Source organism: Chironomus tepperi, unplaced genomic scaffold (genome assembly GCF_022539635.2).
Source record: "Chironomus tepperi strain 1889 unplaced genomic scaffold, CSIRO-AGI_Ctep_v1 contig_171, whole genome shotgun sequence".
NCBI lineage: Eukaryota > Metazoa > Arthropoda > Insecta > Diptera > Chironomidae > Chironomus > Chironomus tepperi.
This window is the reverse complement of record NW_027226293.1, coordinates 346,823-374,181: the sequence shown is the minus strand read 5'-3', so window position 1 is coordinate 374,181 and position 27,359 is coordinate 346,823. Positions and strand designations below refer to the sequence as shown.

Here is a 27,359-nt window from a genome sequence, read left to right as displayed (position 1 = left end):
CATAGTCAGCGTTACTACTTTAGAGCTGACTTCTTGGAGACTCATTACACAGAATAATGAATAAAGCTTAAGTATTCTCTAGAAAGGGAGTTGTAGATGAAGGGATGGGTGTGATGGGGCGTCAAACCGCATCCACCCCTCCCCTTATTGGACAAAATTCTTTAATTGCTAGGGTTTTTCCAGAATGAAATCTTAAGTAATTTATTTGCCATTTACAAACCAATAATCAGGATGGTTCATCTTATGAAACAGTACAATCAAGGGCGCACTGGGGGAGGCAGGGAGAAGGCAAACTCGAATTTTCAGAATTTTTCGAGACTAAACTCTCATATGTATTAGTGGCCAGTAATTAAAAATTTAAAAACCAAGCCACCCTCCTTAGAAAAGTCTAGCTCTAGATTAAAGGCTAGCGTGAGAGCAACAATCCCCCTAAAAAAGCGCTTTAAACCATCAAAACCCCCAAAAAAAACCCTCCAACTTTCTCTTACTTCCAGTCCTCAAAACCTCAACTTTTTTTTCTTTATTTCCTCTATTCACGCTAAAGACGAATAATTTAACAAAAGAAAGTAATGAAAAGGCGAAAGCTCATCCTAATTTGTGTTCATGCCACTCAGTCATCGATCTCCATTATGTGCTATTAATTAATAATTTCCTTTACATTCATTAACCATTTTTATTATGCATATAATATAGTTTTTTTTTTTGCAGCCGGCAACTAATGATGTTTTAATTAACAATAGAATGAATAAATTGCGATCAATTCCATTCATCATCACTTCGCAGAAGTCAATGGAGATGCGAAATAGAATTGGCGAGAAAAATAAATAAATCAATTGTTACATGGCAACTTGATTCCGTATATTATTGGGAGTCAGTAATGAGTCAATCAACGATATCACAAAAAAATATAATTAATTACTTGCTGACTTCCATTAATAAGTACAAAAACTTGCTTAACCGAAACGACTCAAAATATATATAAAAATTATGACAATTACTTTCCTGTTGTATTCGCTTCCATGATCATAAAAGTAATTTTTACTTTGTACGTATTTTTGTTGTTATTTATGATTGACATGGGCGTACATGTATATAAAGTTTATCGTCTCGTCGATTACCGAGTGACATACAGTAGGCAGAAGTAATGAAAAGGCGAAAGCTCATGTAGAGACTATGTGGACATCGATCTAGTGTTCGAAGAAGTCGACTTGAATTTTATTTAGAGTCGTCGGGTCCACTGAACAACACAAAATATGAGATAACTAAGAGGTATGTGGCTGATATAGTTGGAATCGGGAATTGGCAAACGGTAGCCAGCGATAGAGCTAGTTCTAGACGACATCTAAGGTAGATCTTGGATCACAATTAACCAATACGGCCAGCGTACAACGTATCAACTGTAATAGATGCACCTTTAGAATATGTGGTGTCTGAACAGAATGGAATCTAAGGTATCAAGCCATATAAAGACGAATTTGTCAGTGCAAGAGCACGGCATGTGTGTTCGACTCGTTAAGCAATAGACAGGATATCTGTATCACTCATTTGTGAGTAAGTAGGTTCGATTCCTACCAAAGACCGATCTCCTAATCATTATATAGAGTATTGTCGATTTGAAAGAGATTCAAACAATTCTCACGACATTTTATTCCAGATTCCACTCTACTCACGGTATAGTAGGGTTCAATACAACTTAGACAACAGGCATTTTGCTAGGTGTAGTCGTTGACAGTATTGCACTAGACATAAAAATTGCAAAATGGAAGTCAGCAATAAAGCCAGCTTCAGGTAACATCAATGGAAGGATCACAGATCAAAATTGATGTTCACGGTCCGCAAAATAGGTCCCAAGTTGCCAGGCATAGGAAAACCGTAACCATCACCAAATTAATCTATCTAATCTCCAATCTCGATATGCCTGCCCAGCTACACCATGTGTCGCTCGGCCTTCACAACAAAAAAAGGTTATTCATGTACACAAAGAACCAAAATAAACATGCACAAAGTTCATGATAAAGTAATGAAATATAATTTTTGTATGAAATTTAAAGTTTATTAATCATGTTCATGTATTGTCAAGTTTTCACGTTAATTAAATAACACAATATTAGGGTGTTTCCTACTCATCTCATCAGTCATAAAGAAGCACTACAATTATGTCAGTAAGTTTTTTGAGATGGAAATTGAATTTCTCAACACATCCTATAAATACAAAAACTTTTCCTTTAGGTGGAAATTTCCCAATCAATGTAATAAAAATAATAATTCACACTCGTCCAACATAATTTTCATTACAGTCAATGCCATCGTGCATAAACTTTATGTTGTTGCATGATTATTGGGAAGTTAGAAAGTCAAGTTCTGTGGATGATCATAAGGCGCATTTTGTAGTATACTTAATGTTTTAAGAATCATAGTGACTAGACACATGTCATATAGCATGCAGCACAACAGCCATCCCAAAAAACACATGCAGACCATCCAACTAGACATCATCTAATTCCACTCATACAACAAAATATTTGCTAAAAAAAAAACTTATTCGCTTCTCCATAAATTCGATTAATTTCAATCCTCAGCTTATTCCAATTCTTGCCATCCACGCACGAATGAACACATGCCATAGCATTGCGACTCAATTTAATTTATGCTTTGTATACTTTATTTTTTTTTTTCCTTCTTTTCTTATGTAATATTGAATTGTGAACCAGCAAAACGAAAGATAGAAGATATTCATAAATTGATGTGAAGGACACAATTTCATTTGATTTTTATTTTTATTGTTTCCATGAATATGAACGTATGGAGATATGAAAAATTTTAACTGTATTCAGTCTCATTTTAATTGAACTTGATTGAATTGAAGTTATATTCAATCAACGGTTGCCGATTTTGTCTTTGTTACTATTATCTGCAACGTATGGAGTGTTTTATTAGGGGGTGTAATTTGGGAGGGTTTAGATCAGTGGTAGACATCCTTTGTGTCGTCAAAAATGCACCTACTGGTTTAGAGACTCTTATAAAGAGATGGAGGAGGCCCCCTAATGGTGATTTCAGGGGTTTGGACTGGATCAATTCGTGGCTAACGATAGCTTAGATCAAGGATTAGGTTTTGTCAGGCTACTGTATTTGAGTAAACCAGGGCACTTGAGTAAACCAGGAGCATATTTGAAAATGTAGCAATTCAAGCTTAACCAAAGAATATGGACATGTTCTCGAGTATGCTTTAGCGGATTTTAGTAATATTGTCTGGTTTAAATGAGGTTAATCTAGTTATGATCAAAAACTAGCTCCTAAAGTTAAGTTGCTCAACTTAGCTTATATAACAGCAGCCTAATAATGCTAGAAATTATACAAAACAAGCAGAACCCCGTTCAACCTCTTTATGAACGCCCAATGAATCACAGTCGATCAAAGGAACTAATTATTAAGCATTTTAAGGTTAACAGGATTAATTTGTCTCAAAAAGGATACTATAATGTCACCAGTCATCAATTTCTCGCTTTTCAGACACGACTACAATAAGCAGAATCAATGTGCATTCATGATCAATCGCATCATTAGAACTCAATTAAGAATAGAGTGATTAAGTCAACTCAACAAATTCCCAACTATAGCTTTAGTAACAGCTATTATCAATGCATATCAATTGTAATCCATAACCTCCCATATCTGCCTGAAGCTGGCTTTATCAATGCCATCCATTTGCCAATTCCCGATTCTAATTGCACACCACTGCTTCATCCTCTACATCCTCCCCAAAAATCGAATCTTGATGCCATTTTATCTCAAAAATTTAAATCTTTTTGGTTTTGGCATAAAAATGTGGAAAATAGGATTACGAGATGAATTCATATAATAAGTCGCAATTGTCTCTAGACAATTTAATTCATCAAAAAAAAAAAAATCCCCCGTTATTGTATTGACAGTCGTGTATAAGACAATGAATTTAATCCGGTATGAGCTCGTAAGCATTTTGTTCCTACACACAACTCACAAAAATCCTCAATGAATATAATTCAATTACTTTACAGACTTTTATTTATTTTTACTCACTTTAGCCTCTCCTAAAGACATTTACAATGTTGAGTAATTTTCTTGTGCCATTTTATTTAAGACATAAAGGAATAAAATCTCATTTTTTGTTTATTCAAACTTAATGAAAACAGGAAATGTTTTTACTTCTATTCCTGCTCGTACGTTTTTGCTTTGTTTTGCTAACAAAACAAAATAAATAATTTAGAAATAAAATGGAATGTCTTAAATTAAAGTTGGAGGGATGAATTTTGGTTTCTGGCTGTGTTTAGACGTGGAACAAGCAAAAACAAGCAATGAAGTTAGCACTATTTTTTTGAGAATGACATGATGAACATTTTCTAGACGGTGTTAAGGTACTCGAGTTGTTATTTTCAATTACTGCAACACTTGTGCATTATTTTTCAACAACATGCCAACATTCTTCCGTTGTGTACCTTTTAATTGCAAACTCACTTGCGGAATTTCATTAATTTTTTTGTTTTTTTGCTCTGATCTCAGATGAAATTTTCTCGGTCGGAGATTTTTTACACGAATTTTTACAATATCTTATCCTTGTATGAATTTATGTATGCTGAGTACTTGTGGCAATTATGAAGGTTTCTATGTTACGAGGTGTTCCGCGATTCAGCTTACTTACTTCGCTGCCCGTGCAGATCAAATGTGATCCATGACTTCCCTTAGTTTGTGTCTGGAACTAGCTCTATCGCTAGGAACCGAAAGATTGCCAATTACCTATGCCAAGTGCATTATCATCTCTTTCGATCCAATACAGCTAGTCATCTATAACGTCGTGAGTATTGTGCGAAGCCTTGCCATATTGACAATATCCTATATAATGAGTTGGAATTGGATTCGTGTCTTTCAACGGTAAATCATTTGGAGTGCAGCAGTATTAAGGGAGATACAGCAAAAGTATAATTTATATATGTCACTTTGTCATATAGTCGAGTAACCCTCGATAGCTCAGTGGTAGGAGCATGTAATCGGAAATCGTAGGTCGAGGATTCAAGTCCCACTAGGAAACCGTTAATCGGAGTTACGCTTTTTCAGTCAAATCAACGTAATGATCGAGAATTCGGTTTCCGATGGGAATCGAACTCACATTCTCACATAAATATTGATACAGATTTTCAGTCAGTTGCTTAACCAATCGGCCACGAAGGCCTTACTCTCACATTGGCAGGTTCGCCTATAAATGACTCGACAAGGGCTTATTAAGGGGAGGGGATGGGTGAAATAACCCTTGTGGCTCGATACTCCAGATCCAACTCTACCCATTTATCACATAGCCTAACTAAATCCCCCTCCTGATCAGATACTACACAGATAAACATCAGATACTGCATACAATTAATTGAAAATGCATTTCATTCCGGATCGTCTCAACCTTGATCCAAATTCTCCACCCAACGCAGCATAAAATATAATAATGGAAAGTATGCGCCAAGAAGAAAATTTAAAACTTTTTAATTATTTTAACATGAATTCCTGCTGATTCATGTTGATGATGAAACATGATACGACAAATCGGGCCAACTCCGCAATATATTTTAGTTTTTTTTATGCATTGAATGATGTTTTTATTCAAGGAAATTCTGAAATTCTCTTCATGTAATAATAAACTATTATATTTCTGGAATAAAATTAAAATGTCATTGGACTACATTGTTTTTGCTGTTCTTACTCATTCCACAGCTCTACTCATACATTACAATTTAAGAGTAATTTCTTTCATGTACTTTATTTTGTCTCATGAAATATTCATTTTCAATCTGACTCATGATAAATTATCAATGGAATGTAATTATGTTCGTTTGTTTGTCATTTTTTGTTCAAGGAATTGAAGATAAATTTGGAGTGATTGTTTCGATTGTTGAATGGGATTATGATAGCTACAGTAATTGTTGGTTTCTATGAATTTTATGATGATTTCTGTGAGCATTTAATCGAAGCACTGTCATGCAGAGTTGCAAAGCAGGCACCTGTCATAGGCAAAAACCGTACAATTTCTTAAAAATGTTTATGGTTTTCTTACAGAACCATACAAATTATCAAAAAATTGTACGGTTTTTACCTGTGACAGATGCCTGTTTTGCAACTCACCCTTAGATTGGCTATAAAACTGAATTCTTTTGTACTGGTGTCTTGACTTACTTTAGTCATGCTCATTGAGAGATAACCTCCTTAAGCAGTCTTCTCAAACTTTTTCAAGTGCAAATCACTAAAATTCAATTGAAACCAACTTTTATGCTGAGGGACACTAGTGTACTGCTTATAATATTATGGTAAGCAACCAAAATTCATTTATAGTCAAAGCCCCATAAAGGTTGAGCACCACTGCAATTAATTACTGTTATGAATGTACAAACTCTGTGTTTTATTATACTTTTTGCAACCAACTAGTGTAGGTAGAACAACGGCTAGGCAATAATCTATCATTAGCCCAAATAAGGTATTCAACCCTTAAGTATACATAACACTGTACCTATGCCATGCAATGCAGTCCCCTACAATGACCGGGAGACTCATCAGAAATTTGAATATTTTAACAAAATAGCTCAAATTTTTGCATCTTACAGCTTGTAAACGACACCTAACTTCTTCTTACACTAGATGTACTTGCAAAGACCTTACAAATAATAACCTAACCTCAAAAATTCCCCAAAAACCCCACTCAAACCCCAACAATAATTTATCAAATCTTCTCCATCATTCCCAACGAGCCCCAAGCAACTAGTTTAATTGAGTTGTTAAACATCGAGAAATTTTCATCACAATTTCGATAAAAGAAAACTGCGATAATTTCATACTCATTCCGTTTCACAGTCAGTTCCTATACAATTTGAAATTATAATAAGAAAATAAAATGTTTTTTTATATAAAAAAAAATAAAATAAAACTTTTCATTCTGCTTTCAGCAACAAAGAATTTCAATAATTTAAATCTTGATAAATCTTTAAATTACTATATTGAATTGAAATGAATTTTGCACGTTAGTGAGATTATCAAGTGCCTGAATTTAATGAGCTGAAAGTTTTTCATTTGATTTTATCAACAATTAAATGTTTATTTTGCGTTTAGTTGCATTACTTGCATAAAAATATTATAATAATAATGGAAAAATTGTAGTGAGGATTACTAGATGAGGTAATGGGTTAAGTGTAGCATGAAGGAAGGGTTTGCCATAAAAATCGGGAAATATTTCAAAAATTGTAATGAAAAAGACTAGATGAGGTAATTAATTAATTTGTTAAGGAAGGATGAGGCTTGTTAATGAGGAAGACTAAGAAGCACGAGAAACGAGTTGGGCGGGAAAATTGGGAAATATTCTGAAAATTGTAACGAAGAAGTCTAGATGAAGTGATGGGCGAGGTGTGATTTGCATTAAAAGGAGCATGTATAGAGTGGTTGGCGGTAAAAATCGGGAAATATTCTAAAAATACTGTAAATTTGATCATTCTTAGTAAAAACTCATTAAATTTGGGAGAATATCAATCTAATTATATGACGCGGTTACTTGTCCTGAACATCATTTTAGTGTGTGCGGATCTGTGTGGTCCACAACCTTTACGTTGCTTCCATATAAATTACAAATGTCACCTTTAAGTCATCTAAATACTCATTCAAAACACAGTCCAAAAGTCCATCTATTCCCACAGTTAAACAAATTCCACAAAAACATACCAGATTGACTAACAACAACTGTCACAACCAACGATGAGTAACTGACGTCTATTACAAAACACATTGTGACTCACTGACACATTACACTTAGCAATACACGAGCTAGCTAGTCAGTTCTCTATAAATTGTCTACAAAATATCAAACAAGAAAAAAATTAGCTAAAAAAAATTTGAGATTAGATGTTCAAGCTTCTGTTGCCTACTAAGGCAGATTTTTACGATGCCATTAGTCGGCAAAGGCAGCAGCAAAAAAAAATCTCAATGCATATTGACAAATGTCGCATATGGCGCCAGTAAATTATAACATAAACTTATTTAGAGTTAGAAGTGGTGATGAAATTTTTAGTTTTTTGCATAACCAACAATTTTATGCAAATGCACTGCCGTTGATAATAAAGAAGTCATGAGAAAATAACAAGGCCTCAAAAGTTGACATGAAGCTGACACTGATACGATTGTACATGGCTTTATCCATTGCGATTATAATATAAAAATTGATAAATTGTGCATTGTTTTCTGTCATGATTTAAATGCTCGTTAGTAGCGGTATTGTGAAAAAAATTGAAAGTAGCACAAAATGCACATTTGGCTGTGCACGGAGAGTCAAGTTATGTCAAAGTTTACAGCACTTTCAAACTCTTTTCGATTAAGCAACTTTGATTGGTTTTATTTTAAACTTTATTTTTTTGGACATGACTACATGAATGGAATTGAAAAAAGCAACAAACACGCCTCCGATACATTCAATTGATTTTTTACGAAGAATTTTATATTTTGCCTGAAGTGTAAATTTGAGTAGAAAATTGATTAATGGATATTATAGTGTAGCGCATCTGCAGCAACTATAATGAACTTAAGGTCACTGCAAAATTATTTTTTGCATATTTATTTCCGTTTAACGAAATGAGAGCAGATGGTTATTTGATAGTGGCTTAAAAGGTCAATGGTATCATTACAGTTAAATCATGTGGGTAGTTTATGGACTTTTCCGAGCGACACAAATGAATTTTAAGGCTCTGCTGAACCTCTTTTATTGATACCAAATAGAAGCAGCCTGTTTTTGACTACCATATGGACATCAAAGAAAGAGACTTCATTTGGTGTTAATAAAGGAGGTTAAGTAAAGCCTTCAAAAGCTCTGTGGCAGCCTGCTTCTTTTGTGTCACTCGGGTTTAGATTATTTTAATACTTAAAGTCAATTTAGCAAGATTTGTTTTCATGGCTAAAGTGCATTGTGTGTCCAAAATAGAAACAAACTTGCATAATATAGCAGCGTTAAGGTTCAAATCCTGATTTAAGATTTCAATGAGATTATGATGTTTTGTACCGTCTCTTTCTTTTGGAAGGGTTCGAATCCCAATGAGTTGTGTATAGTAAAGTCAATTTTATAAGTGTGACTGTTATCTCTTTTTAATCCATAATAAACTTCAAATTATTTTTTTTACTTCCCATAGCAATCACACATTCCACATCTCATTTAAGCTTCTGCTTTGCAATAAAATCACTAACCCAATCCTCATCTCCTTCCAATTTACTTAACCCTTTTCCTCAAGTGCCATTGTTCACACATTATTCTTAAAACTGAACTATAAACAGTTATATTTACACAAAATCCATTACAATGTAAGTTTTTTCCGTAAAAACAGCAAACAGACAGTCAACCAGAAAAACTATAAATAAAATAGCACATATTTGCAAACATGCACTAAAATAATAACTTTGTTTTCAATTGTGCGGTCTTGTTAAGTTAAAAAGAAAGACTTGAATGTGTGCTCATAAAGTGAAACAATAAAGAAATGCTCCATCTGGGTGCCAATCGATATTAATCAAATATAATGTGTTTATTGACGCCAAATAAAAAAAAATCGAATGGAAATGATTGAAAGAAAATTAATTACATGTCTGTTGCATCGCTGCAAGAATAACGCCTACCGATCATATGAATTGCATGACTATACATTTGGGGGTCATTTAGTAATGGCGTGGGATATTTAAAGGACTCTGCTGCATTTTAGGGAGGATCTAAGACTGAATGAGATTCAGATTGCTTGTAAATTACTTACTTATTGGAACCATGCTCCGACTTGGAACCTAGGTTGCTGCTAAATGCTTTCAACCTGAATCTATTGCTGGCTGAATCAAAAAAACTGTACAAATTCTCAGTTTGACATCTAAATGACATTTCTTCATTACCGTCCTACACTATGTTGCTCTTGAAGCACCAGAACACCTATTCCCTTGTGGATTCCAACCAAGGGCAGTATAGCAAGAGTGTGTCTCTCCCCCAGCTATAAGACTATTGCATGTTAATTGAATTTCATGAATCTGAATTGGTTCGAGTCCTTAAAAATTTCATTTTGTTACAGTCATCATTTATGCACGATCTGCATGAGAGGTTTTATTGCAGAAAAATTTCAAAATGCGTGGGTTCAAATCCTTCAAATACCCATTTTGAGAGATATGTCATTTGCGCACAACAGGCGTGAACTATCATTTTATGAATACTTGAAAGCTTACTGGACTTGAATCTCAAAAATCTCACTTTGTCGAAATTTCATGATTGATTAGGTTCAAATCCTTAAAATTCTCATTTTGTGGCGAAAGTCATTTGCGCTTGATCTGCAATAGAGGTTTTGTTGCAATAATTTCAGAGCGAGTGGGTTCAAATCCTTTAAATACTAATTTTGTTGCAGACTTTAATTGCACTAAACCAGCATATGAGCTTTCATATAATGAAAACTTGAACGCTGAAAGAATTCAAATCCTATAAATCCCCTATTTCCAATAGACATCACTCACGCACAACCCCAACTCACTCAATAACCACTGAATAAGCAGCAAGTATGCATGTAAAAGAAGTAACTGCCTAAATAGTTAATAAACAAAAAAGAAATATCTGCAAATATTGCCAGGCTGTGTTTGCCGTCTTGACCTATTTTAATGAATAACAAAAAAGGCTGGTGACTTTATAAAGTCAGTAGCACAAACCACGAAAAAAGTAATAAGAAAAAGAGAGACCTCAGATGCGCGTAAACATAAACACGACAAATGGTTCCAGCAAGTACCGCGAGAGTCTCTCCGCAAGATACACAAAGTGAAAGTAATGTTTATATGTAGAAAAAAATAATAATAATGAGCCGATGGATAAAATAAAAGTAGGCGACTTTACCATGCATGGCATTATTACTGTCAAGAACTGGCGTCACTTATAATTAATAGTTAACTAATCTGCAGCATTAATCCCACACGTCATTTACTTAGCAATAAAATATCACTCTAACTATATAATAATAATGTGTAAGGCATAGCAGGTCTCGATTTTTTGTGTGTACTAGGCTTGTCAGTAGTCTATTACTCTTTTACGTATTGTTTGCTTGTGGCTGCCGTTGTCAGCTATGATATACCTCTCATCCATTTTTATAATCCTTGTTATTCATGTATTATTATTATTACAATTACTTTTAATATCCAATAATAATAACAAAATTTAATGGCGTGGGGACTTCAAGGCATAGACACAAAAGTTTTTCGGACCGGATTTTGAAGGTCTTTTTTGCATTCTTATTGGCCTGAATTGTTAGATATTAAAATTGCAGAGTAAATCGGATATAATTTTAAAGAATCTGTAGCAATGGTAAAGGTTGGTCCAATGTCATCCAATTCTATTGCAACAGCTTGTCATGCTTGGACATAAAATTCATTATTTCGACATTTAAGCACTTAATTTAAAGTTTTTTGATTTGTTTTAATTTATTTGATTGATGTGCTTAATTAATTTATTTATTTTTTGAATATTTTTTTTTGCATTACTACTGGTGAGAGCTTTAATCCTGTGAAATGTGATGTACTCAATTATTCATGATATATTAAATGAGCTTAATCGCCTGCTGTGACTGTTTTTGTTATTTGGATGTTTTGACAAATTTGATTGAAATTGGATGAATTTTTAAAGGAATTTTCGGCTTTTTTTATTGAGTTTAATAAGGTATGGAAAAGAAATTTTCAAATTTAAGCTTTTATTATTTCAAATTTGCAAAACTGTTCAAAATTGCTCACTAAGTTGAACTCAAATGAGCAAACCTCATTCAAATTTTACAAATCTGTTAGAAATAGTATTTGAAAAACCGTTACAATTTTATTCAAAATTGCTCAGTGAAAAGGTTTGCTCAAATTTCACAAAACCATTACAAAAAGTCGTCAAGAATTATTCAAATTTGCTTAAAAACTTCAAATAATATTTTTAAAAATTCACAAAACCGTTAAAAAATATTTCAAACTTGAATATAAATTTTTGATAAATTATAGTAATTTTAGAATTTTTAAGAATCGTTACAAATTTAAAAAATAAATTTATGAATAAAACTGAATAAAATTCAAATTATTACATAAAAATTGCACTTTAAGTACATGAATACTTAAGTATAATAAAAATCCCAAGCCATTACCACTGCATCAACTGAAACTAGCTTCCAATCCCTTTAATTTACACACAAATCACATGTAAATCACATTTTTGTGTACGACAATAATAATAATTTTTATTTTTTGCACTTTAAAATAGTACAAGACTAACGATCATTTGGTTGTGTCATTATAATAATGATTGCATGGTAATACATGTCTCACAGTCCCGATATATATAATATAATTTGCGTGTGCACTTAAAAACTTTTATATATTCATTTCATGCATATGAATAATGTGTTTAGTATATTTACATAAATTAGTGTCACTTCCCGTCGAACATGATGGGAATATCCAATAATGTGTGTAAAAGGACAGCGGTGCACTTTGAAATGCATAACAGAAATGCATGATTTGGGTCCGGGATAGCTTGAATAAATTATAACGGAATCAAAGCATTTTACGTCTAAAATTTCAAATTTTCATGTCTAAACCTTGAAAAATTAATGAAAAATTGATGAAAATTAGTCAACATATTTCAAAATTCAGCACATCATAAGCTCTATATCCAAAACTAAGGACAAATTAATAAAGAAAAATCTTAAATTTCAGGCGCCGGATTGAATAAAAAATGAACACAAAATAAATTATGCTCAAAATTTTGTTATGAGTTTATTTTGTCACAAGTGGCGAGGAATGAGTAATGTATAGCATATAGCATATAGGAATTTTCAACTATATCATTTATTAATATCTCACTGAATTTATTAACACTTTTCTCGTCTCATACATATGTGACGCAATTTGTTTTTCAACATATTTAAGCCTTAGAGATAAATTGTTCTCGGTGAAGTACAAACGTAAAGTGGAATTTTTGAAGGGGGCTTCATTAGGGGGGTCGTTTGTTAGTGATGGATGATGATTTGTGGTTTTTTAGGGGTGAGAAGGGATTGAGGTGCTAGTGCGTACATTTTATGTAATACAGCAGCAAAGGGTTCATTTGGATTGACCTCCCAAACGTCCCACTTAGACGTTTGATTTCACTTCTTCCTACATATTTTGCATTCAAAGCTTCACTTGCTGGCACCCTCTTCCCCTCCTACCCCTTGCCCTCACCCCTTACCCTTGCCCATTATCATCACCCCACCATTACGCTTTTTGAACGTAACTCTTTAAATTTCTAAGATTTATGAAGCCAACAACCCAATTCCTCACAATTTTTGCAGTTCATAAGCCTCAAAGAAGGCATGCAAATAAAAATCTCACCTCCAGACGTCATTTACAAACAACCCCCAAATCAAAAATACAACCTTCATCTTTACACTTCTTTATCATCTGATTCCACCGCCTATCTCTTGATAATTCTCTTCTATTGAATGTAGATAAGATATTCATCTTATTCCAATTTTCCCTTGGATTTATTTTTTATCAAATATCTATATTTGTGATGTTTGTGATTGGCACATGTGAAGTATTTTTGTTACAAGATTGTGTAAGCACTCAAAGTATTTCCGGTCTTAAAGATTCATAGACACAATATTTAAAGCATATTGAGACATATTTTGCGATGTGGATTGGAATTATCATAAATTTATTTATTCAGGGTGGGCCAATAGTCATGTATTCGCGGTTTTTTTGGGAATTTTGGGGCAGGGATGCTCAAACTTTGGGTCGCGGTACGCAAATGAGTCGGCAAATGCTTTAGGTGTGTCGAAAAGAGTATAGCAACAAAGTTAAGGCACACTAGATATGTAGGTGACCGTGCCACACCCAAAAAAGGTCGAGAACCCCTGATTCCAATGAACACAATGAATTTTGCCAATTCCAAAAGCCTTTTGTTGAACATCAAAGACATTAGCTTTGCCTCATCATAAGACACAGAACAATACAATCCCGATTTTACATGCCTCATTCATACACATACATGCCATAACAATATCTGACAATAATTCCGCCCAAGGATCTTCCCCTCCGCGCCACATCCACATCCACATCAATGAGATGAAAATGAAACTCGTGTCAAAATGAACAAAAGAAGATGAGAAGCATAAGAAACAATATTTCGTCTGTATATATTATCGTCCTTTTTTCAATTTATTTCCACAACACTTGTTGGCACAGTACATAATCAAATAGAAACAACATTCAATCCGTTATCATCATCATCTGATGTAATCATTTTCTTCCCTAAAGGATGTATATAGACATAAAGATACATTTTTGCGTATGAGACGCTTGTGCATGTAGTGTTATGTATATTTTAAATAATTTTTATTTGTTGAAAAAATATTTAGTCTGAATATTTTCATATTCATATGATATGATATGATTACAAAAAATAAATTCATAACGTATGTACATACGCTTCTGGGCATCTTTAAAGAGCATATAAAACATACATTTTTGGGGATATTTAGCATGTTGAAAGGAGGTATTGTGTACATTATGGAGCTTTGATTGACAGGTTGAATAGAGGTTGAGGTTCTTTGTTATAATGTTTTAATTTTTTTTCAAAGAATTCATTCAAATTGAATTTTACTAAACGATTGTTATTTGAATTCTACAATATCGTTGAAATTTAGATCCTACAACACTGTTTGAATTTGAATTTTATAAAATACGTTGATTTGAACTCTCTTAAAATCGTTGATATCAATTTTACAATACTATCAATATTTGAATTCTACAAAACCGTTAAAATTTCAAATTGAAGAAACCCAGTAAAATTCAAATTTTACAAATCAGTTTTGATCAAAATTTTACAAAACCGTTACAATTTGGATTTAAAAACATTGACATTCAAATCTTCTAAAGCAGTTACATTTCATTTTAAAAAACCGTAAAAATTCAAATTCTACAAAACCGTTAAAATTTCAAATTTTTCATAACCGTTAACTTCTTCAATTCTCCACTCAATTTCCAATACTCCATCGTAAATGCATCACAAACAACCCTCAGTTCATTCACTTATTCGTCATTATTCATTCACCATCCTTAGTATCATGCCATCATTTGACATTTGATGCCTTTTTACGTCAGAGTCAGAAACAAAATACACTCAATAGAGAGAGAGAGAGTGAGCCTCTCATTCATATTATTTGTATACTGATGGTCAGCTCATGTTTACTTTACTCATTGCTGAAAAATATTCAGCATCCCATCCCTCCTTTATATTCAATTCATTTCATTTATTCAGTTCTTTTTTTTTTTTGGTATAAAAAACAAAAAAAATAAAAGTTTTTTTCATTTAATGAAATGTTTTTATTCTATGATGATTATGATATTCAGCCTCTTATACTGACTCATTGCCAAAAAAAAAATGTTTTGACAGTTTGGAGTCATGACTTCTCAGAGTTTGCTCTTTTGAAAAGCAAATTTAATATTTTTTGATTCTTTTTTCGTTGCTTTTTCGTGATGTTTGCCACCTTTCAGCCTGATCTATAGACTTTTTGATGGATGTCGGGTGGTAACTACATGGTGTTCATTAGGGACTTATTGTGGAATGACAGAAATTGAAATTTTAGATGCCCGGCATGCTTTAGTACTGTCAGGCATGTTTTAGTACCGCCTGTCATGCTTTAAAACTCTCTAGAATTCTTTAGAACTGTCCAGCTTGTTTTAGTACTGCACGGCATGCTTTAGGACTGCCTGGTATTCTTTAGTACTGCTTGGCATGATTTAGTATTGTCTGACCAGCTTTAGTACTGCCCGGCATGCTCTAATACTGTCCCACACGATTTAGTCCTGTCTGGGCATGCTTTAGTACTGTACGATAAGCTTTAATTCTGCCTGGCATGCTTTAGAACTGCCTGGCATGCTTTAGAACTGCTTGGCATGGTTTAGAATTTCCCAACATGTCTTAGTACTGTCCGGCATGTTTTAGTTCTACCTGGCATGGTTTAGCATTGTTCGACATGTTTTAGTATCGCCCGGAATGTTTTAGTTTTGCCTGGCATGCTTTCGTTTTGCCCAGCATGCTTTAGTATTGCTCGGTATGCATTAGAATCTGGATCCGCATTTTTGGGCACATCCCCGACAATATGTAAGCTGTAGATAGCTGTAGAATATACCCAGAAGCATGCGCTAATTCACCATGCACTCACGACATGACATCCATTCAAAACTCTATACTGCTCGGGTCATATTGTATAATTTCGACCTTGTTAAGTATATAGTTCACATAAATCATAACATATCAAGTCAGGGGATGTATAAAAAAATATTTAGGTCAGAACATCGACAACAATTAGAAAGGAATTCTTTTCTATTTCTTATGAGCTAATCACTGACATGGAAAAACAAAAGGAGAAAGAAGAAAAGAAGCCTTTTTTCAGTCCTCAAGCAACAGGAAATATTGTACTTCCTCCATACACTGTTAATGCTAGGAAAAATAAACATTAGACATGCATGAATGAGCTCTAAGTAGCATAAATTTTGCACGCTTTAATTCTTTTTTTCTGTCTCTTCCTTGATAGCATATAGCAAGTGTATATGGAAGGAGATTATGAATGGGAACACATAGAAAGATTACAAATGTTTTATGATGTTGTATTATCCTTTTGATGTCATAACTCATGCTATAGTTCTCACAAATAATACTGTGAATAGCAAACAAGTAAGGGATGCAACTGAATCTGAGTTTAATCTAAAGCTAGAAAATATCTTGTTTGATGCGATAAGACATGATTACTCAAACAACAAATGTGAAACAATTTACTGAGTAATTGTTAAACTAAAATGATAATTTGTGAATCTAAAGCGATAAAAATTGTGATTTTTGCTCAAATTTTAGACAGAAAATCATGGAAAAAACCAAGGTTTAGTGAATATTTTGATGACATAGTGTCATGAGTAATTAAATGTTTTAAGTATATACATGAACGCTTAGGTCATTTTACATTGTATTAGCAACTTAAATGAAATTATAGGTTGCTGACTGTTCAGCATATAATGCAAATTTGAATCAAATTGCCGTGAATTCATAAATGAATTGAAAGCAAAACTAGACGTTATTCCTTGAAGAAAAAGAGCCAATGAGTATGGTCATAAAATAGAAGATTCTCAAATATTCTGAATTAGTATACTCAAGACCCAGTTATTTAAGTCTGTTGAAGTTAAGTTTACAATGGATAAAAAACTGATTTACAATTTCCTGATAATTTCGAAAAGTTCCTCATTTTTGGAGTGAATACCTGGATTATAGTCGGGTTCGATTCTCATCAGAAACTGAACTTTTTCAATATTCATCTATACTGAACCTTTACCAAAACCAACCAATCCTACTAGTATATATACAAATGAGCCAATTCTAGGTTGTACTTACCTAACTCAAAAACGAATATCCATTCATTACTTAAAGTGAAGTCAGTATAACCAAACTATACTTCAGTGTTACTCAAAATTTGATCTGCGACACACTAGAAGAAGAAGAAAAATATAGAAAATTTTTAATTAAGATACTTATAAAAGAAAATAAATGCAAAATGAAATAGTAATACAATATAGTGTAAATATGATCGACCCCTCCCCCTCTAAAACTCCAAACTTAATAAAAGCATCGAAAGTTAATATGTGCAAAATTTCCTATTTCGAGATAAATTTGTCTTTGGCGTATCATGGAAGTGTTTAAGTATCAAACATCTACTCCTTGCTTTTCTGCCAATGTTTCAATTTGCTAGGGATTTCCGAAACATAAATGCCTAACTCCCCAAAATTTTTGCATTCCATATCAAAAAATTATCAAATTCAGATTTAAAAAATGATTGACTACATCCCTGCATAGCGGTACCCTAGTAGCTCCACTGTACTTCTCCAGCAAATGTATCACATTGTAAAAACTTTAAGTAGCACCGCTAAAACTTGTAAGAGCTCCCTCATATATACGATAATCTTTAGCCAAGTCATTCTAATCAAGCTAAACCACAAAGCACCCCTTAAAACTTTTAATCGCATTAATGCATCAACTAATCATTTCATGTAAAAGTCATTTCTATTACCCATAATAGAATTACTGACCATCAAATGTCCCAACATTTTCCGCATGAAATAGCAAAAACCGGATAAAGTGCAAGTAATGCCATAATTCATCCATAGCAAGACACAAAAAAACGTGCTAAAAATAACATAATATGTGATGAAATATGTGAGTAGGTAAACATGAAGTGGCTCGTTCATAATAGAAGAGCTTCTTAAAAGCTTTATGATAGAACAATAAATCATAGAAGCTAGTTGTAAGCTAATTGGCCCTTTTTTCTTTCTTTATAAGAATAGAGTGTGATATTTTGTGGATCATCACAAACAATGGATTAAGAACAAAGGGACATTCCATAGCAGAATGAAAGTGTTAGCATGTGACTTTGTGTATATATAAAATGCAGAAAAATTCTCCTAATTGTCTCCACAATGGAAATAAAGGAATGTTTTTTATATTTTGCCACAAAAGAGCAGTTCTTGCTGCTTTTTTTCGGGGTAAGATATAAAAACAATTGAAGTCATTTTTATTATTCACACAGAAATAAAATAAAAGTGAAACAGTTCTTTTTTGTGCCGTTGGCAAAGAGCATAGCAAATTTAATGAAATTTTATTTTAATTTCTTCTGATTTCATGTTCATTTACAGACAACTGTGCAGATTATGTGGTTCTATGTTAGCAATTATTCATCTCCTTTTTTGTAGTCATTTCTTTTATAGCTTTTTGTGAATTTTAAAGTTGAGTTTTAGTGTGCTTAAAGTGTCTTAATGAGTCTAGTAGATGTAATTAACAGAGAAATAGGCTGGATTGTATGATGTTGGATGATTTGGAGCCATAAACATGACTTACATCCTACATATCAAAATTTAAATCATTTTCTACAACTTTGAAATTTTTCTTTGATTTGAATTCAAAAGGTTCAAAATTTGAACATCAAAATCCGTTAAAACAATTTAATTTGAAAATTGTCAGTCATTGAAGTTCAAAATTCAATTCTTAAATATCCGTTGAATTTTATTAGTTCAAAATTTGATCTTTTGAAAACTATAAAGTTCAATATTCAAAATTTAAACATCAGTTGAGTAATTATTGTTCAAAATTTAAATTTCTAGAGTTCAAAAAAGTTCAAAATTCAAATCTCATAAGCCCGTTACAAAACAAAATTCCCAAATCAACTCAAAAAATGCGCTTAATCCATCAATAACTTTTTATCCAACACCACACAACTGATATTCAGATTCATTCTATAATCTCTTATATTTTTAACATTTTGCTTTCTTATGAGAATCACCAGAAGCAGCAGCAGCAGTGAAATTGAAAGAATAAAAGAACGAAAAATGTTCAAAAGAATAAGAGAAAATTGCTTATTTTTTTACAGAATTTAATTTTAGATGATAAAAAAAAGAGAACTTGATAAAGAACTTTGCGCCTCCGTTCAAAATGAGGAACAAGAAGATACCGGAACGCGAATATTATTCTTTAGATTTATCTTATACAACAATCTACTCAGCATAAAGCATAGCAAGAAGAAGTGAATTTAATGAATCATTTGATAAATGAATTATGCTCGGAACTGAATGAAAAATGGTGATAATTCAATAACCTTATGACCAATTCAATCAATATCGATGAGTTTTAAGATAGCTGAAAGAGCGTGAATTGTAATCTGAGATCTATTATGGTGACCTAATTGATGAAGCTCTTGAGATTCACAACAATAATGCTATACACAGTCTCTTCCCATGATCTTATATTATCGCTTCTTTTTTGCTCGATGACTTTGACAATTATGTCCAATGTATAGCGATATAAACGATTCATTTCTCTTGTGGTCGTTCCAATTTTTTTTGTTGAAGCAAATTTCTTATTCGAGTCAATTAAGTGTGAGTTGAGCTAGATTTGATTTGGATGTTGATAGTTTGTACTCGAAGGATGGGTTCATGGAGTTAAGACTCTAAGCTTCATTCATAGAAATCTTGAATGTGTTCACGATTCAGAATATGCACATCATTGGACTGAACCAATTGAACGTCACTTGAAATTACAAATGGCCCTCCAGTCGGTACCACTTGGTTCTATGTAATGATACTTTCCATAACACCACCTCACGGACTAAAAGCATCATCTATGGACATCTAGAACGTCACAGAACATAAAAATCGTTGTGCTGAACCAATTGGGGTTCACTTACCGCTACCAAGTGGCTGCCAAGCACTTCTATATAAAAAATCCTATCCATAAGAACTTATAGACTCAAAGCATCATCCATAAACAACTAGAACGTCCCAGAATATGGACATCGTTGTGCTGAACCAAGAGAGCTACACTTGACACTGCCAAGTGACTCCCCACTCAGTAGCGCTTGGTTCTATCTAAGTGATTTTACTTAATCTTGCTAAGTGACTCCCAAGTCGGTACCGCTTGGTTCTGCTTAATCATGCAATCCACAATACCACCTCATAGACAGCAGCTCACCATATACCGTTCGGACCAAAATTCCCAAGACAGGAACTTAAAAGATTCTTCATTTTTGGCGTTTTTAAAAATCTCTTTCTGGATTAACTCACATTAGATCTTGCAGATGTAAATCATATAAAGCAAGCAATTTTTAGATCCGCAAATCATTTTCAACTCATTTTCTCTTTCATCTCCTTTTACTGCTTTCTTTATATTGCCTTTCATTAATTTCTCTTCTTCTATTTTTTTCAGTTGTTTTATTCCAATTCTATTCGCATGATTTGCGCCACAAAGCATAAAACCGAGCCAAATGGCTGTCGTTTAAAGGTATGATGAGAAAAGCCACACACAACTTATTTTTGCATGGAATATAGGTATGGAATGGATATACACTAAGTGTCATAAAATAGCAAAATAAGAAAAAAAGAACCAAATGTTGGGGCTTGCTGGCTTGCCTGAATATATACATAGATATGTATAAGACTGCTCGTAAAATTAGAAAGTAGAACGAGTCATTGGTACGTTTGCAGAATTTTAAAATCATTTGAAAATCATAAATTCAAATCTCCAGCTGGATGCCTTGAGGCGCACTATGAATTTTATTTTTTATGCTTCTCCTCACTCCTCAATTCGACTTGGACTTGACTTCTTTGTGAGGTATATAATGGTTTATGCTTTATAGTTCGTTTTTAGCTGATTAAGGTCTTCTCTCTTCTCTTCCATTTGAAATGTACTTTGCATAATTCACGTTTTGAACTTTTAATGAAATTTTATTTATTTATTTTTCTTTGGTGAAATTGTGGTTTGTGGGAATGGAGTTCGTAAATGTTGTTGTGACTGACTGTCTACTAATCAGTTTTAGAACTTCAATTGAATTTCTTTTTTTGACAACTAACATTCAAAAATAGTTTGACCGTTAACTTTTAAAAATATTTTGATCGTTATTCAAACATTTGGAAACACAATTCAAAATAATTTTAACCGTTATATTTCAAAATTAATTTTATTGTCAATTTTCAAAAAAAAAAAGTCCGTTAATTTAAAAAAAATTACCGTTATTTATTTTGAGGGAAATCAGTTACATAATTCAAAATAATTTTAACCGTTAATTTTCAAAAATATTTTAACCGTTATTCATCAGTTTATGAATGGATTCTCAGCTTCCTACTCCTTAACCAAAAATGCGCTTTATCACCAAATCGTCCTCAATTCCTTGTCGACAACCAACCCACAAGTCAAATTTTTATGTACCATTCCAGTCGAAATGGTTGGCAGTCATTAAATTTCATTAAAATCAATATTCAAATTTTCAGTTGATTTATATTTACGTGGGTTATAATATTTTATTTCCTTCCCGTCAGTAAATTTTCATTAGCGTACGCATTCGAAAAAATGTCTGTTTGCAAAAAAAAAAGAATCTCAATTCTGTCGATGGATGGAGATGAAAAGCATTTTTTGTGTATAAATCCTTTCTAATATCTTTAATTAATATTCAAGTGCTAATGCTGAGATTTGTTTATCATGGTTGTGGATTTACAAGTTCTCACATTTTCGAGATTGAAATGTTAATCTTAGAATATCGAATTAATGCATCTATAAATGACTACATTCTCGACTATAGATGAGAAAAACAATTACATTAAGTGCAAAATAGTGTATCGAAACTTCTTAACAATCTCTGTTGTTGAGTCAGAAAATTTAAAGTTTCTTCCTTCCCATCTCAATGTACCATAAGTATAATGGATTTCCTTCGACACAAAAAGGAAGTTTTCTACAAAATATAAATATACAGCAACGAGTAATGAAGCATTTAATGTAACATACAATAGTTTTAAAAGCTTTGCGATTAGACTTGAAGGAGGGTTGTGTGCTTAAAGCATTTATAATGAGAACATCGAGTCCTATATTATGTGACTTGACATACTTATTGCTGCTTACGGTTAAAAGCTTTTAAAATCAATTTATAAATGGGAATTGTTCGTTTTGAGTTGAATTTTTAATTTGTTATAATAGAACATGTACTTAAGGTTTGCGATTGTTCACGAATGACGTACGAGCTGGAGGAATTGATGATTTAACTTGTAGATAGTCTTCTGAATGGCTTTTCACTTAATTAAATTCTGCTTAATTACTTCACAATCAATTTAAACTAAAACGTGTGTTTGTTTACATAAATTTGAACTAAAAAAGTTTAAATGTTATGACAAAATCGGTCAAGTAGTTCATTTGAATTGTAACGACTTTTTAGAAATTGCTTGCCCCTTTCAAATTTGCTAAATAATTGTAATTTTCAAATTTAGTAAACTGTCAACGTACCGATGTCCTACCGAACAAGCTGTTCTTTACGGACAACAAAAACCCAATGTGTAGGACGACATGCATTCTTACCCAAAATATCTGTTCCATAAATGGCTTTCGAATACATATCTCACTCCATAGATTATTAAACTTTACATTGCTTTACATTTCCAAAAGGAATTTACGGTTCTCCAAAGGTTGCCATCCCACAATCCAATAATTCTATTCTCGATTCACCCACTGACATTGTCGGTTTTTTGCATTAGGATTTGAAGTAATAATTTTTCACCCCCAACAGTTCAAGAATTCGAACAGAAAATTTGTTAAATAATTCAAGTTAATTCATAAGGAATTAAATTTATATCCACAATAATCTATCAATTAAATTTCGAAAATTTGTGTCACATAAATCCGATCCAATCTCATTTATCTTACATAAAAAAGAAATAAGTCTGATAAAAAAAATGAGAAATCGTAGGAGTTTATAAATGTGTAGGAACAGTGGTGGACAATCTGTGTGTCGCGTTGCACGAAGAAATGCTATGAATCGCATGTGACGTGTGGTTTCGGTCGTGGCTTATTTCAAAGGTCGTGACACAAAATAGTTATCGTGACACAAAATAGGTTAGACATCACTATAATCTGTGTGTCACGTCACACTTGTGTGTGACAATAAGACCATTAAACACATGTCGTGTGCGATGTTGGTCTTGACATACCTCCACGTGATGCCGTGCCACAAAGGGAATGGACAGTACTTTAACCTGTGTGTCGCAGTAGACTCATATGCTTTCAAAATGCAATAATTTGCATGTATTTTTGGTTGTGGCTTACGACAAAAGTGTGTCGTGACACGAAAAAGTTATAACAGCACTGAAAATTGTGTGCCGCGACACACTAGTGTGCGGCCAAGATGTGATAAAATGGATGTCGTGAGCGGTTTCCATCGTAGCACACTACCAATGCGTGACATGACACAACAAAAGGTTGACCACCACTGCAGTAGATTGACCCATATTATGGCGTGTCCCAAGCAGCAATAAATTATTGCAATGAAATGTCAATAAATTCTCAATGTCTAGCCTCTTTTTTTGTGGCCTTTTTTTTCTTCTTCTTATGCTGCTTCAATTGCTTCCCTCATTTTGTGAGACAACTTTTTTTATACATAACATTATGCTGTATAGAGTTTCTAGAAAAGGGGAGATTGTTGAGTTGTAGGACACAGAAGAAAAATTGCCGAAAATGCAAAAAAAAGTTGTCTAGCTAAATTGAGCGGCTTGTAACCAATTTTTTTACATTTCTATTTGAATCTCTTTATTTTCATATTTTATATTTCTTATAATAAATTATTAAGGAAAAAATATTCTTTTTTCCATTGTTATTATTATTGCAATATAGAGGGGAGTGAGTAGGCAATAGAAGAAATGGGGATACATTGAGCACATCCATTTATCATCGGCAATTCTAAGAGGAAAAAGGGGAACAAAAAAAATAAATTTGAAGGAGTGTAATAAATTTTTAAAAAGTAAAAAAATGACTTCTAGAATGGTAAAGAAAAATTGGAATTTAAAGCATGTACATGCTCTATATAGTCAGTACGAGAATGGAGTAAAAGCATTCCATTCTTAGATGTTTCGAAATTAATTTTGGAATGCTATATGTGCGTATTACATTAAACAGAAGTTATATTTAACTCACTTGCTGTGTGTATAATTATTATACAACTCTTTTTTTTTAATTTTTTATTAGCGGTCTTTTTGCAGATATTAATTATTTATGTGGGATGATTGGGTCGTGGCTTCATGAGTCGGATGCAGCTTTGATATATACGTTTTGTGAAGGTTTTTTTAATTAATGGTTAGTGTTTTATTTGCTTTCATTAGCAATTCTAAGAAATTTACAATTATTTCAAAATTTTGAATTTTTCAAAAAACATCGGTTTGAGTTTTTGAATTTTTGAAAACCGTTGAATTTTGAGACTCCTCGATTTTGAATTTTCCAAAGCCGCTGAATTTTAAAAAAATTAAATTTCAAATTTTTAAAACCGTTGAATTTTAAGATTTACACTTTTTTTAAGAAGAATTTAAGATCATTCGATTTGAAATTTTGGAAAAAATTTGAATTTTAAAACCATTTAATTTTGAATTTTTGAAAATCGTTGAATTTAAAATCAATCAACTTTAAATTTTTGAAAAGTCTAAATATCAATTCTTTTTAATTTTTAAAACTATGAAATTTAAAACTTATAAATCTCGATAAATTTTAAATTTTTAAAAGCTTTAAAATTTGAAACTTTTTAATGCATAAGTTTAAAATTTTGAAAAAAATTTAATTTTAAATTTTTAAAAATCGTAAAATTTTGATTTTTTGAAAATCGTTAAATTTTAAATTTCAAAAAAGCTATTAAATTTAAAAATTTTGAATGCTTAAATTCAAGAATTTTGCAAGTTTTAAATCTAAATTATTGAAAACTTTTTGATTTCAAATTTTTGAAATTAAAAATGCGCAATAACCCCTTCCATCCAAATAAAAATTAAACTTCCTCATTTTCGCAAATTTACATGGAATATATCTTCTTTTTCCCTTCACCAGCCAGACTGAATGTTCATTTATTCTTATACACTTAAATGTTTATATATTCTGAATGAAAATAATTGGAATTAAAAAAAAGAAAAAAGAAAAGGCATTAATTGAAGTTTATTTTAAGGATTTCTTCCTCGCTTTCCAGATTTTGCAAATGAGAATATAATAAAAATGTGTGTCTGTAATGCATAAAAATAGAGAAATAAATCTACATGACTATAGCCATAAAACTATACCCAACGTCAACATCGTCTTTGAGTTCAACGAGAGACGGAAAAACTTTTTTTTTTTATTTGTTTTAGTTTTCATGAGAGATATATATTAAATAACATAAGACAGATAGAAAGAGCATTGACCGTTTTCATTTCTATAGACAACGACGCGCATTTCCGTACATTATTAGTCTCCACAGAAAAAAAATATGATAGTCATCGATTAAGTATAAAAGGGAAAAATGAATGAAAAACTTTTTTTTCTTCATCTCGACTCTCTTTATTATTAAAAACATGGAATAATAATAGTCATTCCTCCTCCTCTCGCCCACCTTCTTACTTTTATTTTTACAAATAAAATTATATTTTTATGAATAAACAACTTGAGGAGTTGGAAAAACTTTTAGAATGGTAAAATCAAAGTGAATGGACTTTTTTTTGGGCGCATAATTATCATGGCACATTCACCTTTTGCATTTGCTTTGACCTGGCGGCTGGCTAATAGATTGAGTAATAAACATGAGAAAGAAAAAGTCTATCGAATTCGCAATTTTATATGCTTAATTATTGACATCTGTAGCCTAATATGATTGACTGATTGATTTTTTGATTAGCTATAACTGGAAAGTGAGATGGCTTTTTGATTTCAAACTAATCGCATTTAACTCTTGCCATCTTTTTTAGTGAGAGTTGATATAAATGTTGATTGATTTCGTGCAATAAACATGAAATAATTAAGAAAAACTTTTCGAAGTGGAGAGATTTTTTGCATCTTTTTGAAAAATGATGCAGAAACTGTTTGGATTTTGACAAACTGTTGAATAATTAGAATTTTTAATGACAAAAATTTTGAATTCTAAAAAGCCATTAAACGTTAATAATTGAATTCTATACAGAAAAACACTCAATTTTGAATAAAAAAAAATGCGCTGAATCCTCCAACCTAATCAACTCCATCCAACTATCATCTCCCATCATTCATTCATGAAGTAGATAAAATAAAATATAGAAGAGGGAATAATCTCTCCGTACATAAAGTAAAATGATAAAAGTAAAACTTTTGTCTCGGAACAAAGTTGAATAGTTTTCTCCGTAAACATTAAGTACATCATCATCATCATCATCATTGTTGATACTTTGTTACAAAAGAGATTGAAGAACAAGCATAAAGTAGTTGTAGAATCTATTTGTAGAATTTACATTGCATTACAAATAAATGAATTTTTTTTTATGTCAAATAGTAGAAGAAAACATTCCAAATGCAAATAATTAACATGAGAAATTCCACATGATATCGCTAGATTATTCATCCATTGCATCTCACCATTATTTGCTATTGATATTAAGTAAATAGCATTAAAAAATAGAGAAAAATGCTGGTAATGTTAAAAGATCATCTGATAAAATGTATTGTGAAGAGAATTAACAAGTTGTTCATAGGTTTTCCTTCTACTGATCGTTTATTCATACTTACAAGAACTTGAGTCTAAGTACATTTTATCTAATTATCACGAAATATAAGCGGACGTGCATGAACAAGTAAATTTTCTTAACATATTTCGATTCTGTCTGCTTCTTACACTGTTCATTTAAAGTTTTTGTACGACTTGAACCTTCAATATATGCATTACATACTCAGTAACATTGTTGGGGATATGTAGAATATTAAATTCAGGGGTGTTACTTAAGGTGAGGTCGGTAGTTGTGGTGCT

General features: G+C 32.2%; 1 protein-coding gene across 1 annotated transcript in view; it reads right to left on the bottom strand.

Moving 5' to 3' along the window:
• The window catches only part of pico (ras-associated and pleckstrin homology domains-containing protein pico), a 101,362-nt gene that overhangs the window by 52,932 nt on the left and 21,071 nt on the right, over positions 1 to 27,359 (bottom strand). Inside the window, exon 2 of the mRNA XM_070638170.1 lies at positions 17,450 to 17,543. The gene's annotated coding sequence lies outside the window, so the exon portion shown is untranslated. The remainder of the gene's footprint in view (positions 1 to 17,449; positions 17,544 to 27,359) is intronic.